Source organism: Ochotona princeps, chromosome 4, assembly GCF_030435755.1.
Source record: "Ochotona princeps isolate mOchPri1 chromosome 4, mOchPri1.hap1, whole genome shotgun sequence".
In the NCBI taxonomy this organism is placed as follows: domain Eukaryota; kingdom Metazoa; phylum Chordata; class Mammalia; order Lagomorpha; family Ochotonidae; genus Ochotona; species Ochotona princeps.
The window spans coordinates 60,582,054-60,597,944 of NC_080835.1; positions in this window are offsets into that span (position 1 = coordinate 60,582,054).

A 15,891-nucleotide genomic window follows, 5' to 3' on the forward strand; every position below is an offset into this window, starting at 1 on the left:
TAAGGAAAAGGTACTATTCTTCTGGAGTAACAAACAAAAATATCAAACAAAATTAACAAACCTAGTACATCAACACAAACGGTTAGAGGAAATAAACATAACCATGTATTCTTTGTTCTGAAAATACAGAAATTTCTTAATATGACTGACTAAAAAAAAACTGAAGAGAAAATCCTAAATCTTATATGTACAGAAGGCATTTTAAATTAAATTCTATGGGCCCAGTGTGATAGCATAATGGTTAAGGTCGTCGCCTTGCACATGCCGGGATCCCAAATGGGCACCGGTTCTAAACCCGCAGCTCCACTTCCCATCCAGCTCCCTGCTTGTGGCCTGGGAAAGCAGTCGAGGATGGCCCAAAGCCTTGGGACACTGTACCAGCATGGGAGACCTGGAAAGAAATTCCTGGCTCCTGGCTTCGGATCGGCGCATTACTGGCCCTTGCGGTCACTTTGGGAGTGAATCATCGGATGGAAGACCTTCCTCTCTGTCTCGCCTCCTCTCTGTACATCTGCCTTTCCAATAAAATAAATAAATCTTTAAAAAAATTAAATTCTATGTTTCTTCTTGATTGCAATTCCCTAAAATTAGTGCTTTTTAAAAATGTTCTTAACTTGGTAAATATCAATAAAAAGCCTTATTGACAATGGTGTTAATGTAAATTAAAATGAAAGACCAAACCTTAAGTATCCCTAGTAGACAAAGCCTACTAGACCTAATAAGTCCCCTTAAGCTACAAAACAAAAACAAAACTTCACTTAGGCCATTTCTTACAACAACCTGTTAGAGAAAAGCAGAACATAAGTTCATCCAATCGGAAGCAACCAACAAACGTGTAGTCATATAACTAAGTACTTCCCAATAGTATAAACCAAACGAGACAACTGTGTAATTGAAACCAACCCAGTATTTTCTTGGCTTTACTTCAGTGTCTGTCCTATAAAACCTTCTCCCTGAGTACCTTTAGTGGAACTACAAGCCAGTTCTGGATTGTAGTTGCCTGATTGCGTGAACTGGTGCCTGGTCAAATAAACTCAAAAATTTTACTGTGTCTAAATTTGCTTTCTAATAAAGATAAAACACAAAATGTTCCCTCCTTTAAAATCAAGGATATTACAAGACTACTCATTATTGCTCTGTCTTTTACAAAGCTCAAGAGACACTGTCAGCATAATGAAATAGGAAAAAGAAATAAAACGGGTAAGCTTTGCATTAAAATGAAAGAAAGTAACTCTTTTATACTATGTGGGGGGTATGATTATCTAGTTAGAAACCCTAAAAGAATCCTCACAGTAGTAAAATAAAAATTCTATGAATTCTAGAAAAGTAAAACTGTGCTAAACTCTTTTAATTAAAATCGATATTATAAAGTCAATTTTATCTAAAATTAAAATGCCAAATTTTAATGAAATCTCAACACGTTTCTTATGTAACTTGACAATTTAATTCTAAAATGTATTTGGAAAAGCAAAGACAGAGAATAATTATCTAAGGATACTATAAAGAAATGTATGATAGAATTGACATTGCAAATCATTGAAGAGAGTGTAAGGAAGAATTTCTAAAATAAGATATAAAAATTCCAAATCCATAGGGCAATAGTAATAAACCTGACTGCATTATCATTTGAAAAAATTTAAGTACATATACCATGAAGACATGGAAAAAATTGACCAGCAAAAGTATTTTAAAAACAAAGCAATATTTATGTGGAAAATATTAGGTAGAACCACATAAAATTATCATTACATAGGTCAAAACAATGGTCAAATGTTGGCAATTCATTTTGTTTCATGTAATTTCTGTGAAGAATTATAGAACGGCTAATCAGTCTGTAAAAAAATGACACAAATAAACAGGAATTATACAGAAGTGAAAATAAGTTGCCAATCAAATGCAACCAATGATAAACATTAAAAACAAGAAAATGTAAATTATACTCGAAATGTTATATAACTCTGGATGCATTACGTGACAGAAAATACAAATTATGACAATGCCAACAAGCATATGATGACTCAAGTGTTGAAGACAGAAAGCAAAGAGAACTTTCAATCAATTCTCCTCTTCCATCTTCGATTCAGCCACCACTAATGGACTTGGCATTCTCAGTCTTCTCTTTGCCAGGACAACAGCAGAAATATAAGACATTCCCAGGCATTATGCTGATAACAGGCCTCCTACAACCCACGGACTGTCTAAGTTAGCTAAGAAGTTGTAAGAACTATTGAAATTAAGGTTAAGCAAGAAGCCTACGCTCTAGGACAGTGGTTCCCACACTTTCAGGTTTTAGGTGGTAAAATCATGATGATGAAAAGGAATCTGGCATTTACTTAGTGTCCACTGTGTGCCAAGAATGTATTTTTAAATAAATTGCCTCATTTTGCAATCTTAACAAAATAGCCAAGATACAAAGATACGGTACTAACTGAAATGCCCGTCAGTATATGACTGGATAAAGAAAATGTGGCAAACACAAAGGAATTTTATTAAATCTTTTAGGAAGAACATTTCGTAATTTGCAACAATATACATGAACCTAAACAACATTTTGTTATAGGATATATGCCAGGCAAAGAAAATAAATATTGCACGGATATAACAAGTAAAATACCAGTTATCGCAGTCTCATTTGGACAACAGAAAAGAGTAAAGAAATAGGTCAAAGAATACAAATCTCAGACACATAGGAAGGATAGATTCTGCAAATACATTGCATACCAAGATTGTTGCAGCTGATAACAATGCATTATCACATTCTGAAAATCAGTGAGACTAGGTTAAACTGTTTGGATCACAAATAGTAAATGTATGTTGCATAACATGTTAATTAAACTGATTTTTATCATTCCAAAATGCATACATGTTTCAAAATGTCCTGTTGTGGGGGAGGCACCTTACTTACTATAGAGGTTAATATACCAGTCAAGATTCACATATGCAAGAAATAGACTCCAACACAATATAGCAGATGTTTCAACACTCCATTTTCACCAGTGGAGAAGACCATTCAGACAGAAAAATCAATAAAGACATAAAGAAACGAACCATCATATCAAGAAAATGTATGTAACATATTTATAGGACATTTCATCCAACAACTATAGAATACATGTTCTTATCATCAGCACAAAGAATATTTTCTATGATAAACCACAAATCAAGCCTCAGCAAATTTAGAAAGGTTGAAAACATAATCATGTGTCTTCTCAAAAACTGCATCAAAAAGATCATAATCACAACCAGGTAGGAATCTGTTTCAAAAGCACAAGGATAGTTCAACATAAACAAATCAATCATTTTCATAAATCGCATCAATAGAATGACGAACACAAACCATATGGTCATCTCAATAGATGCAGAGGAAGTGTTTGATTAGATTCAATACCACTTTATGGAAAAAAAGAAAAAAAGTCTCCACAAATTAGGCATAGAAGAAACATTCCTCAAAATTATAGGGTTATGTGTCACATACCAACAGTGAATATCACATGAATGTGGTAAGCTGAAATCATTTCAACTCAGATCCAAAACAACTTTCTACTCTCATCACTCTAATTGAGTATCATACTAGAAGGTTTAGCAAGAGCAGTCAGTAAGGAGAAAAAAATAAATGACATCAAAATTAGAAAAGAGGAAATCAAATAATCCAGGTTCACAGAGGATATGATAGTCTACCTGGAAAAGTCTAAACAGTTCATCAAAATACTGTAAGAATTAATAAAGTTAATAAATCTCAGTTTACAAAACAAATATACCAAACAAAAAACACTGTAGCTTTTTTGTATGCTAATGGTGAACTTGCAGAAAATCAGGAAGGAAATCCCATTCACAATAGCCACACCAAAACAGTAAATATTTTTGAATAAATTTAACCAAAATCATAGATTTCTATTATGAAAATTATCAAACACTGTTGAAATAAGTCATCCAGGACACACCAAAAAAGTAGATATTCCTTGCTCAGTTTTAACAGCCTAGTGGCTAAAGTTCTAACCTTGCACATGCTGGGATCCCATGCGGGCACGAGTTCTTATCCTGGCAGCCCCGCTTCCCATCCAGCTCCCTGTTTGTGGCCTGGGAAAGCAGTGGAAACAGTCCAAAACCTTGGGACCCTGCACTTATGCAGGTGATCTAGATGAAGCTCCTGGCTCGTGGATTAGCTCAGCTCTGGCCGTTGGGGCCACTCGGACTGAAGATTTTCCCCTCTGCCTCTCCTTCTCTCTGTATATCTGCTTTTCCAATAAAAATATTTTTTAAAATATTTTTAAAAATCCTGAGTCCAACTTCTCACTTCTTGTTCATGCTAACACAGACACTAACAATCAGCCATGATAGGACAAGTTATTGGGTTCGTGACATTCATGTGGGAAGCCTGAACTAAGTTCCCAACTACCAATTTTGGCAGGCCAACCCAGATGTTGCAGAAATTGAAAGTGAACCAGAGTATGGGTGCTAATATCTATCTATCTATCTATCTATTTTTCTTTCTTTCTTTTTCTCTTTCCTTCTTTCATTCTCTCTCTCTCTCTCCTAATCTCACTTGCTTGCTCTCTCCTCGCATGCCCATCTCCTCTAAAACCACAAGAAAAAATAAACAATTAAATGAGTGAGTGAAACCAACAAGCAAGTATAATTAATTTTTATTCTTCATTTTAAATGCTTCCAGAAACATAGATGCTATGGAATAAAGCATGAGTTGTCTGTTTAATGAAAGATTCCTCAAATTCTTCTTAAAGTTCAGGAAGAAAACTCTCATGAGAGATATTTGATATTAGTACAGACTCTTTAAGATAGCTTCCATTTCTGAATAGGATTACCACAACACTTTTTGAAAGCAACTTGCCTTTCACAGCAGGTAAGCCAGTAAACAACAAAAGCATTTATTGCATCTAAGCCAGAGGTTAACATCACTTAAATATCAATACCTCTACAAAACCAATAGGATTTGTGTTTTTGACAGTACTTCATAACATCAATAACTCTGCAACTCTTTAAAGAAGCTAAAAAAAAAAAAAAGAAAACAAGAAAGAATCTCTCTATTGGAACAAAACCCATTCAGAAGCACAAGACAGAAAATTGCTATTGTGTACTTAGGTTAGCCTGACATCAGAGTTCATGTAGAGATGCCAAGTTATTTGTCAATCACTCCATACGTACTAGACTTTCACGTGTGATTTATGGTATGCCACACAATTTTATTACATTTTTGGTGAAGGGGGTAGGAAAACACACACATATGCGTTTTTCAGATTTAAAATAATCTATATTTATCCATACACTTTTCTTCAGTGGCATGATTAAGTTAGTATGGACCTTTTGTGAAACCTGTACTCAGGATTATTCTTTGTATGTTTTTCATATTCACAATATATTCAGTCATAGAGAAGAATATTTGTATTTTATCTTTGTAGCCATTATATATTTGTAGCTTCTTCCCCAATGACTTCAAAAGCCAGAGCTGAGCTGATCAGAAACTGAGACCCAAAATAATAAAAGATTAAATTAAAAGGAATTTCCCTAGATTATACAACCAAGAAACAGAATATTCAAAACCAGTCCAGCCATGAACTTTAAAGATAATAGGATACCTTGATGTGTCTATCTAAGCGTATCAAACTTATGAACATAGTTACAAAAATTCAAATAGAATTGTAGCAAATGGAATTCACAGTAAAAAAAAATTAGAGTCAACAAAACAAGCTATAGAAAAAATTTAATGCTTTAAAGTCAGCAAAGTCACTAATTATATTAAGTAATTATGTTAGTGTAATATTGAGAAAACTTAATGTCATTCACAATAATCATAATAACAACGTTAATGTTCAATGTTCAACATAAATATAAATGTTCCCCAGCTTAGGCAATGGCCTAGGTTGTATTGTACCTAGGAAAGTGTTACACCACTAGGAGAAAAGCAGCTAATAGCTGGTGGGCATACTGGACCTAGTTAATGCCAAATTTATGTTAACTATACCAGTACACCAGTATAGTCGCCTAGCCTATTTTTTTTTTTTTTTATGATATGTGGGGAGGCGCCAAATTCACAAGCTCAGGGGGCAGGGGAGCCAGTGAGGCCTGGGTCAATTGGCCTGAGTCCTTGGGTCCATCTGTGTGGTAGGTGCCAGACCCATGAGCCCCAGAGATGGGGATCCAGTAGGGCCTGGGTCACTTGATCTGGGTCCTTACGCCCACTACATGATGGGTGCCAGGTCAGTGAACCCGGGAGCAGAGGGTCCAGTAGGGCCTGAATCACATGGTCTGTGTCCTTACACCCATCTGTGTGGTGGCTACTAAGTCAATGAGCCTCTGGGGCAGGGAGTCCAGTGGGCATGAGTCACCTGGCCTTGGTCCTTAGGCCCACATACAGCGGGTACCAGGTCCACGAACCCCAGAGACAGGGGTCCAGCAGGACCCAGGATACCTGGCCCAGGTCCTTAGTGTTAGTTATTTAAAACAGCTAGAGTTCTAGTTCATACGTTATTATTATGATATTATTATGTGCAGCTAAATCCTGCAACCTGGTTCTTTACCGTGAGTCAAAAACACCAGCCTCAACAAGATATCTTGGGAGGTTTATTCCAGTGGGGTAGGAATGGGCTGGGGTGGTGGGGAGGCGGGGAGGAAAGGGGAGGAAGGGGGAGGAACGGGGAGGAAGGGGAAGGAAGGGGGAGCAAGGCGTGGCAGGCGGGAAGGAGATGAGAGAGAGAGTGAGCCACACCTGGGGGCCTTTTTGTCACTCAGGAGAGCCTGCAAGGTGTGGGGGTGGGGATTGGGAGGGATTGAGGGCAGGCCCCAGGGGACTGGTGCCTGAGACTGTCACAGGTGATTGCCTAAGAATGATTAGTAAGTGGGTGGAGTTGGGGATGGTGCTGGGAGATTGGGGGTGGGATTCTCAGGTGAAATGGCTGATTGGTGGACAGCTGGACTGGAGCGAATTTCATGAGCTGTGAGGAAGAGGAAATGGTACTGGGTCCAGGGTGGGATATTCGAATAATTCCTTACACTTAGGCCCACCTGCATGGTGGTCTGTGAGCCCTGGGAGAGGGGAGTCTGCTGGTGCCCGGGTCAGGCAGCCTAGATCCTTGGCCCCACCTGATTGGTGGGTGCCAATTCCATGAGCCCTGGGGACAGGGGTCCAGCAGGGTCCAGGTCACTTGGCCTGAGCCCTTAGGCCCACCAACATGGTTGGTGCCGGGTCCATGAGCCCTGGCAGTGAGAGTTCCAGTGGAGCGCAGATCACCCAGTCTGTGTCCTTATACCCACCTGCATGGTGGGTGGTGAGTCAGTGAGCCCCAGGGGAGGGTGGGGGCCAAGCGGAATCCAGGTCACCTTGCCTGTGTCTTTAGGCCTGCCTGCATGGTAGATGCCAGCTCTGGGAGCCCTGGGAGCAGGAAGAGTCCAGTTAGACCCATATTACCTGGCCTATGTCCTTATATCCACCTGTATGGTGGGTGCTGAGTCCATGAGCCTCAGGGGTGAGGATTTGTTGGAGTCTGGGTCAGGTGGCCTGGGTGCCAAAGGTACCAGGGGAACCCTACTGGTTTCCCTGCAGCACACTTGTGAGAGTTTTGTTTGTAGGCTTGCAGGGGGCCTAGGGGATGGCACAGGTGAGAGCATGAGGAGACATGAGGGTTCATGTCCAGGATTGGTGGTCTGTATATTTTGGAACTGGGCCTCCTCAGTGCAAAAGATGAAACGAGGAATGGCAGGCCCAGATGCACACGGAGGATGTGACAGCCCATTTGGGGACTGAAAAGGATATCTGGTACCACAGCAGAAGAGGGCAGAACAAATTGAACAACTACCCCAACCAAGCAATGACAACAAATATCTGGGTGAATGGACACTCTAAAGTCACCTATGTCAGCCAATGGACATTGCAAGGATTTCTTCATCCTTGGATCAGCAAGGTTGACAGCATTTCAGAACTATCTAAATCACTTAATCAAACTGCTCAGAACATGTTCCACATCCAGGACCCTGTGTTGATATCAATTGGGAGAATGAGTGTAGCTTCTCCCCTTATCTCCCCCTTCCCTAGATACAAGAAAAAGAAAAAGAAAATTTGGAAACAATGGTCACACCCACTTTCCCCTAACCCTTGACCCTTCCCACCCTGATCAACTAGTAAAAAAAATAAAAAAATTAAAAAAAAAAAGATTAAAGACTATACCTTATCATCTACCCATTAAGTAGGCATAGGAAATCACTAAAAATTACAATTATGGAGAGTGGACATTAGCCTAACAGCTACTTTGGACTGCCTGGGCTTAATTTCCGTTTTCCTGTTCCTTCAGATCCAGGGAGGCAGCACCTATAACGTGAACAGCTATGTTCATGGTGCCTGAGTGGAAAACCTGGATCGGACTGATGGTTCCAGTGGGATTCCTGTGTCAGCAAGGCTTGCTTCGCCGCATACCCCGAGCAGGGCGGAGGGACTAGGGTTACAAAAAAGACAACACACAGTGGGTCATTTTTGTAAAGAGAATGCCATTTATTCGAAGTTGGCCTGCCTCTTTTATAGTCTGCCTAGTTCCTCCCAGTATTTTCCCAAAGCTCAAGCAACTCCTAAGCTCCCCCGAGGGCATCTTAAAAAAGGGGAATCAGGGAAAAGGGAACTTGTGGCCAAGCCAGGGGCTAAATGTATCAGTCCAAGATTACCCATCCTGATACCCCTAGAGAAACAAGCTAAACTATGGAGTTAACCCTTGGGAGACCAGGTCCTGCATTCCTGATGATTCCAGCATCTGCCCCATTGTAGCTCTCATATTCTCTCACCTGCACAAGTCAATAGATGCTTTTACCTTTTACTGAAACTATACAAAAACTTACACTTAGAAAAATCAGTATATGAAATGTACATAAAATTACAATTGTACAAAAGGATAAGTGTAAGACAGTCTAGGGAACATACAAACCACAACTTTAAAAGCAATAGGATAAGATGGAAATGCTATGGGTCCATTTCTTTCTTTTCAAATTTTTGGTTCCAATATTTCAAAATGAAAAATATAACCTAATAATCTAATCTAATAAATAAAATATAATCTAATAGGCATAAAATGGTTTTCATTGTAACATTAAAATATGTTGAAATCAATTCTTTTTTTCTTACTATTTCTACTGATTTTTCTTTTTCATTCTCAAGGTAACACAGTACATTAACAATCCATGTTTCTCAAAAGTTAAAAATATTTCATCCAACACTTTGCCTGTTTTGTGCATCATTAAGGAATTGCATGACACGTACTCATTCTTTACACTTTATACTGCCTGTTTAATCATGGCCACATGGAGAAAAGTATTTTCTCTGCTGTCATCTGAATGTAAGATTTTCCAACTTTTCCTTAAACAGGACAATCCCTGTTCTGTCAATCTCTCAAATGTATTTCCTTTTCTTATTCTATTTTGCAGACTTTCTGTGACTTCATAACCTGTTAAGAACTCAAGCCAATACATTATTTATTCTCTCATGTTTCACTCAGTCTTTCTTTTTTTAGAAACTACAGAAAACCTAATTTTTGCTTCATTCGGTAAGTTTAACTTGAAAATAAAGTGTGTCTCTCACGAGTCATGCATTCATGTCATCAGTCTACAGAATAGATTGACATTTCTTCTGACTGAAAAAGACTCCAAAGATCATCCCTGCCTAGACCCTCTAGTTCTTTTCTTTCTCTCAATTTTTGTCTAAAACCTGACATATCCCAGAGACCAATCCTTAGAGATTTCACCCTATCTTGGAAAAAATGGGAATTATCTCATTACAGAACAGAAATTCAGACAATTCATTAGCTGTGTGACCCTGGATACATTATGTCACCTCTGGCATCATCAAGGATCACAACATCTGCTCCTACAAGGGCTATCTGCATGAGAATGGCACATAGTGGAAGCCTGAATTACAACAGAATGCTGAATAGTAAAGGAATCCTTAAATAAGTAATTAGTAATAAAAGAACCAAAATTAAAAGATCCACAGAGAGAAGATGATGGAAAAATTGTTCCCTCATTTGTGTAAAGTTCAGTTCTACATCCTCTCCTGACACTAAACACCTGTGTGATCCTGGGACAAAAACCTGGTCCTCTGTGGGCATCGGTTCCTTCGTCTAGAAAGTGAAGAATCAGATTGCTTCAACTTTTAGATTCCTTCCTGCCTTCATATTTCTCTGCCATATTGTTTTCCTTCTTTTTTTAATCATACTAAGAGCACAATTTCCAAGCTCCGTTCGCTTCCTTGAGAGAAGTTCTTGGCGCTTTTCGCCTGATATTTCCAGACAGCTGTCACTTGCTACACAAAGCAACAGAAAGGGCTTGTCATAGCCCCGAGCAAGCATGTTGTTTGGCAGCCAAGGTGCAGAGCTGAATGAACAGGGCAAGTTTTCTAACCTCCCCACCTTGAATAGGGCAGCAGTGCAGAGTGTTTGATTAGACAAGGCTTTCTCCAGTGCTTCTGTCTGGAACACACTCTGTGTTCAGCCAGTCACTCACATTCTTGTTACAATTTCCCCAGGAGCCAGCAGCAAATCAGAGCCAAGGGGTCTGAATGCCTGGTGCTCGTGGAAGCCTGAGCTGCCTACCAATCCCCAGCTGCCTTTGCCACAGTTCATGTGAAGCAATAAACGCGCCTTGTCAGTATTCACTTGGGAAGCTGGAGCGGGTACTTAATCTGAGAATGAGGAAAAAGAGATCCCTGCTCGCTGAAGCAGAGGCTATTTCCAGAAATGGCTCAAAAGCCTCTGTCTCAAGAGCCAGAGAGAGCCCAGAGGCACAACCTCAGGGGCTGAGAAATGGCAGGCAGCAGAATTATATGACAGATGGATCCTGGAATGCAGAAGCATACACACATTCAGCTGCTAAAAGACCTGAATCCTAATACCAGACTGGGCTCATGAATCTGAACTGCCCCCATATCATACAGGAAAAAACTGTTCCTGCACTGGTTCCTTGCATACAGCCTCATGATGCTTTCAGGTAACTGCTAGCATTTGTTAAATAACTGCTAGGATCCAAATACTTTATGTGGTAGATGTTCCACTTCCTTTTCTCACCTTAGGAGAATAAATCTCCTGGTGAGTAACTTTACTTGAGACATTTGTAAAATACCTTTGAACATGTTCCTTTATTGAGATGAGAGCTTGTGTGCAATTAGTTTATTAAGCAAGAACTCCCAACAGAAACCAATAACTGATGGGAGAAATAGGAAAGTGAAGAAAAATAAGTCAAGTGAGGATGCATTTCCAAGAAACTGAATTCAACAGGAGCTCTCTGGAGAGATTTCACCCCAGAGTCCACTAGCCCTTGGGTAAAGGAGCTGAACTGAGAGCTAAGTCATGACTGAGGGCTTACAACGGGCCACAAATTTCCAGCACTTGCCAAAGTGGAAATTCTCTGAAGAAGAGTTACAGATACAGGCCATCAAGAGCAAAAAGAGGTCGATGCCGAAGGAAAAACCAAAAACTACAGAAAGAATCCATCCCAGCAGGACCAGGGCACAGCACCAAATGAGTACCAGGTGCAAACAGAATAAGGAGCGCTCCAACCAGCTGTCTTTAGCCTGAACCTTTGGCTACAATCTCCTTCGCTCCTGATTGCCACATCAAGAAAACACAGACAAGCCTGTATCACTTTCATGATAAAACAAATAAGAAGAATCATGCTCAGATTCACTAAACAATCCAAGGACAGATAGGTGATATGTATCCCAATATGCACAGCTCACATCTGCTCTTTTCACCATACTATGTAACAGATCAGAGAAATACCTGTCCCTGGGCAGCCCGGCAGCCAGCTCTGGGGTTTTGGGGCATCTAATAATTCTAATATTTCTCATGTAACAGTGCCCAGCTTTGAACTGCTGCTCAGGTAGCTCCATGTTAAGCCCAGTGTGCTTCTGGGATGTCAATCAATCCTAAACACTCCCAAAAACAGAGTAACCTTTCCTCTGAAAGTAAACGAGAGTAATGAGACCTGGTAGGTTTGAGGAGAGGGACCAAATGATCTTTATGAAAAAGTCTGGGGCCCGGCGGCGTGGCCTAGCGGCTAAAGTCCTCGCCTTGAAAGCCCCGGGATCCCATATGGGCGCCGGTTCTAATCCCGGCAGCTCCACCTCCCATCCAGCTCCCTGCTTGTGGCCTGGGAAAGCAGTTGAGGACGGCCCAATGCATTGGGACACTGCACCCGCGTGGGAGACCCGGAAGAGGTTCCAGGTTCCCGGCTTCGGATCGGCGCGCATCGGCCCGTTGCGGCTCACTTGGGGAGTGAATCATCTGACGGAAGATCTTCCTCTCTGTCTCTCCTCTGTATATATCTGGCTGTAATAAAATGAATAAATCTTAAAAAAAAAAAAAAAAGAAAAGAAAAAGTCTGATATACCAACCTCCTATGAATCCTGTGTAGAACTTGTAATCACTGAACAATGCTGACCACCAAACACCAGTCCATGCAAAAGCTAAGGCTCGGGGCTTGTCTAGCAGGATCATATCATATTACCTGACATGATGATGGATCATGAGATGGGTCTCATTAGGCAGGGCCACGACATTAACTAGCACACGAGAGAACCATATCTGGGGGTAGATTCTGTGGGGGATGTGTGGAAATTCTAGCCCCACTGGTTAGCTCAAGAGTTTGGGTGGTGATGGACTAAGCTAGGTGTGACCAAGGAGCCTGCCATCACTCACGGGTAAAGGAACCAGGAACAGTCTGAACTGGTCAAAGCAGCAGCACCCAAATGTGCATCCTGAATAGGGTGTGGGGTGGGCCGGGCTGCAACATTCACCAGCTTATATTAGGCCAAATGGAAGGCCAGACTAGGCCTGACACTGGCCTAAAATCCACTGGCATGTATGAGAACTGGGTCTGGGAGTGGGTCAAGCGGAGGAACTTGGGAAACTCCCCTGGCGGGTCATAGCTCCCACTGGTGAACACATGGTCCAGACCGGGGGTCAGACAAGCTGGGCAAAGTAGCTCCAATGGCTGGCTAATGAGTGGGTTGGTAATGGAACGGGGTGAACCAGGCAGGACTGAGCAAACCTTAGCCTACAAGCAAAATTAGAAATCAGGATGGAACACAGGTCATGCTGAGCCAGGCTCTTGCACCTACTGGTCTGCGTGAGCCAGGGACACTAAGTCACAGCATCTAGGGCAGGGGCCGGGACAGGTGAGGGGCTACGCCAAGCTGAGTCAGAGCAACCACTGGCATGCGTGCGATCTATGACTGGGAACAGGCCTGGTTGGGATTTCCACCAAGGAGCACGGGGGTTGGAATGGGGGCTGTGTTCTGATCTGGATATAGCTGCAATCTCCCTGGGCACAAGTGTGGGCTGGGTCTGGATGCACCAAGCCGGGCTAGACTCCAACACCATCTGGTGCTCTGGAGGACCAGGGTAGATGTGGGACAGACTAGGCTAGGTCTCAGCCCCTACTGAGCCATGTGTGAGCTGTATGGACGAGCCATGGCTGGGCTGAAACATCCAACAGTAAGAACCAGACTGGGTTGAAGGCCAGTTAGGAAAAGCCACTGTTTCTGCTAGGACAGGAGGTAAACTGAGTAGGGCTGGCTCATGGACCCCCTGGTATGCGCAAAATCTGGCAGTGCGAGAGGTTCTGATGGAGAAGACTAGGCAACTCCTCTGGCAAGACACAGACCCAGCAGGTAAGCGCAAGAAGCGTAATAGGAAACAGCCCAGAACAGGCCATGGAAAGGTTCCCACTGGCATACATTTGGCATGGGTCAGGGGCAGACCAGGCTGAATCAGTTCACATCACCCAGTGGCAAATTCGAGCACCAGAACAGAGTGTAGGTTGAGCCAGGTTTGGTCACGACAAAAACAAGTGCACATTACGGAGTGCCAAGGTGAGGTTACCTGTACCGGATGTGACCACAGCGCCCAACCAACACATGTGAGAACCAAGGAGGGAGGGGGCAATGCTGGCAGGGGGAATATGGGGGGTTTCCCTTGCTGGACAGCTACTCCCACTGGAGAGCGTGAGCTGGACAGACCAGACTAGGCAGGGCTACAACACCTGTGGGCCTCATGTGTGCTAGATCAGGGAAAAGCCAGGCTGGGCTGATTGTTCCTACTGGTACAAACAAAAATTAGAGTGAGTAAGGGATGGTTGGGCTTAGCCACAGCATCAGCTGGCAGAAGCTGGTACTGGGGGCTAATTCTGTCAAGTAAAACTGCAGAACCACCTGGAGAGTGCATAATCTGGGAGTGGGAGAGGCCTGGGAGGGAAATAGTGAGCTCCTCCCTTTTGGGTTACCACTCTCACTGGAGGGCACAAAAATCAGGACCGGAGCTGGGGTGGCTAGACAGAAAGGCACCCAACAGTATGTGTGTGGGCTAGATAGTCATGCTGGTTGGGTTGAACTAGGCCTCAGTGCCCACTGACATGTATGAGAGCTGAATGGGATATGAGACAGACTGGACTAGTCTGCTGCACATACTGGCAAGCATGGGAACCAGGGTAAGGGGCAAGCCTGGTGGGGATTATTGTGGGTCACTCCGACTAGGCTGTAGCTCCCACTGGTTATTGTAAGGGCCGAGTGTGTGGCTGGGTAGAATCAGGCTGGACTGCAACACCCATTGGTTCCAGTGGAAGACAGCACTGGAAACAGAATCGACCCAGCAATTGCAACCATCAGCTGATTGGGGCGATGGATTGTACCAGGCTCTGTACTTGAAAATACACACAAGAATCTGGTCTGGGAACACCTCAAAGTTTCTTTGGGGATTTCCCCAATCGAACTGTCAGAGTCAGAACCCTAACCATGAAAAGAGAGGACAGAACAAGTCAGTCAAGCTACCCCAGCCATATGTTGGCAGCGAAAAACTGGGCAAACGGAGATTCTAAGATGGACTATGTCAATCAGTGGATTCTTCAGCGACCTCATCGTGCTTGGAATGGCAAGATCGGCAGCAGTTCATAACTGTTGAACTATCAAAACCACTTGAGCAAGACCCTCGGAGCATGCCCCACTTCAGAAACCTGGGATGGGTGGAAGACTGGCTGGGGCTTCTTCCTTTATCTCCCCCTTCACCCCAGCTACATGAAAAAACAATGTGGAAATAATAGTCTTACCCACTTTCCTGTAGCCCTTCAACCTTTGTGCCCTAATTAACTATGTAAAGATTGTCAAAAACAAAGGAAAAAAAAGGCTATAATGAAAAAGAATAGATCAATAATTTTAGCAGAAAGGTGAAAACTAGGGGGAAAAAATACATGGAAGTGTACATTTAAACAAAACCCCTCTCTTTCATATACTATCATCAGTCTCTTTTCCCTCTTAAATTAATCCTTAAAAAAAATAGAAGAAAGTCTTTCAACTAATTATTTCCCTTCTGCAACACTTATGAATCCACAATTGGAAGTGCATCTCTTTGGGTGCTGCCTCTCCACGCGGCCTCTGCCAAAGGGCCCCTGTTGCATTCTGAGGAAGTTCCTGAGTACACACACTATGCCTAGGAAGATGCAAACATGAACAAGACATGCTGGAGGAACTCACAGAAGCATCACCAAAGCACTTGGGGGCTCTGATCCTCGAGTTACCAAACTCAATATTGAGTAAGGAACATTTCCTCATTTGACAGTTGAGAAAATTGAGCCTGCCAAAATCTACACAACAAAGAGTAGACAAGCCAGCAGGGCAAGCCCTCCCATGTCTTAATTATCCATCTTGAAGGCTGTCCTACTTCTGAAATTCTCTGGGTTTTTCCTGCATAATAGGTAATAATAACACCTATTATGAAGATCTTGGTAAAATAGCCAGCTCATTCACTCACCAATCCAATAATTCCAGATAAATCTTCTAATATTTCTAAAGGTCAATCTCTTAATTTGCAAAACAGGATACCTGTTTGCCTTTCTCATTAGGAGAGAAAATCA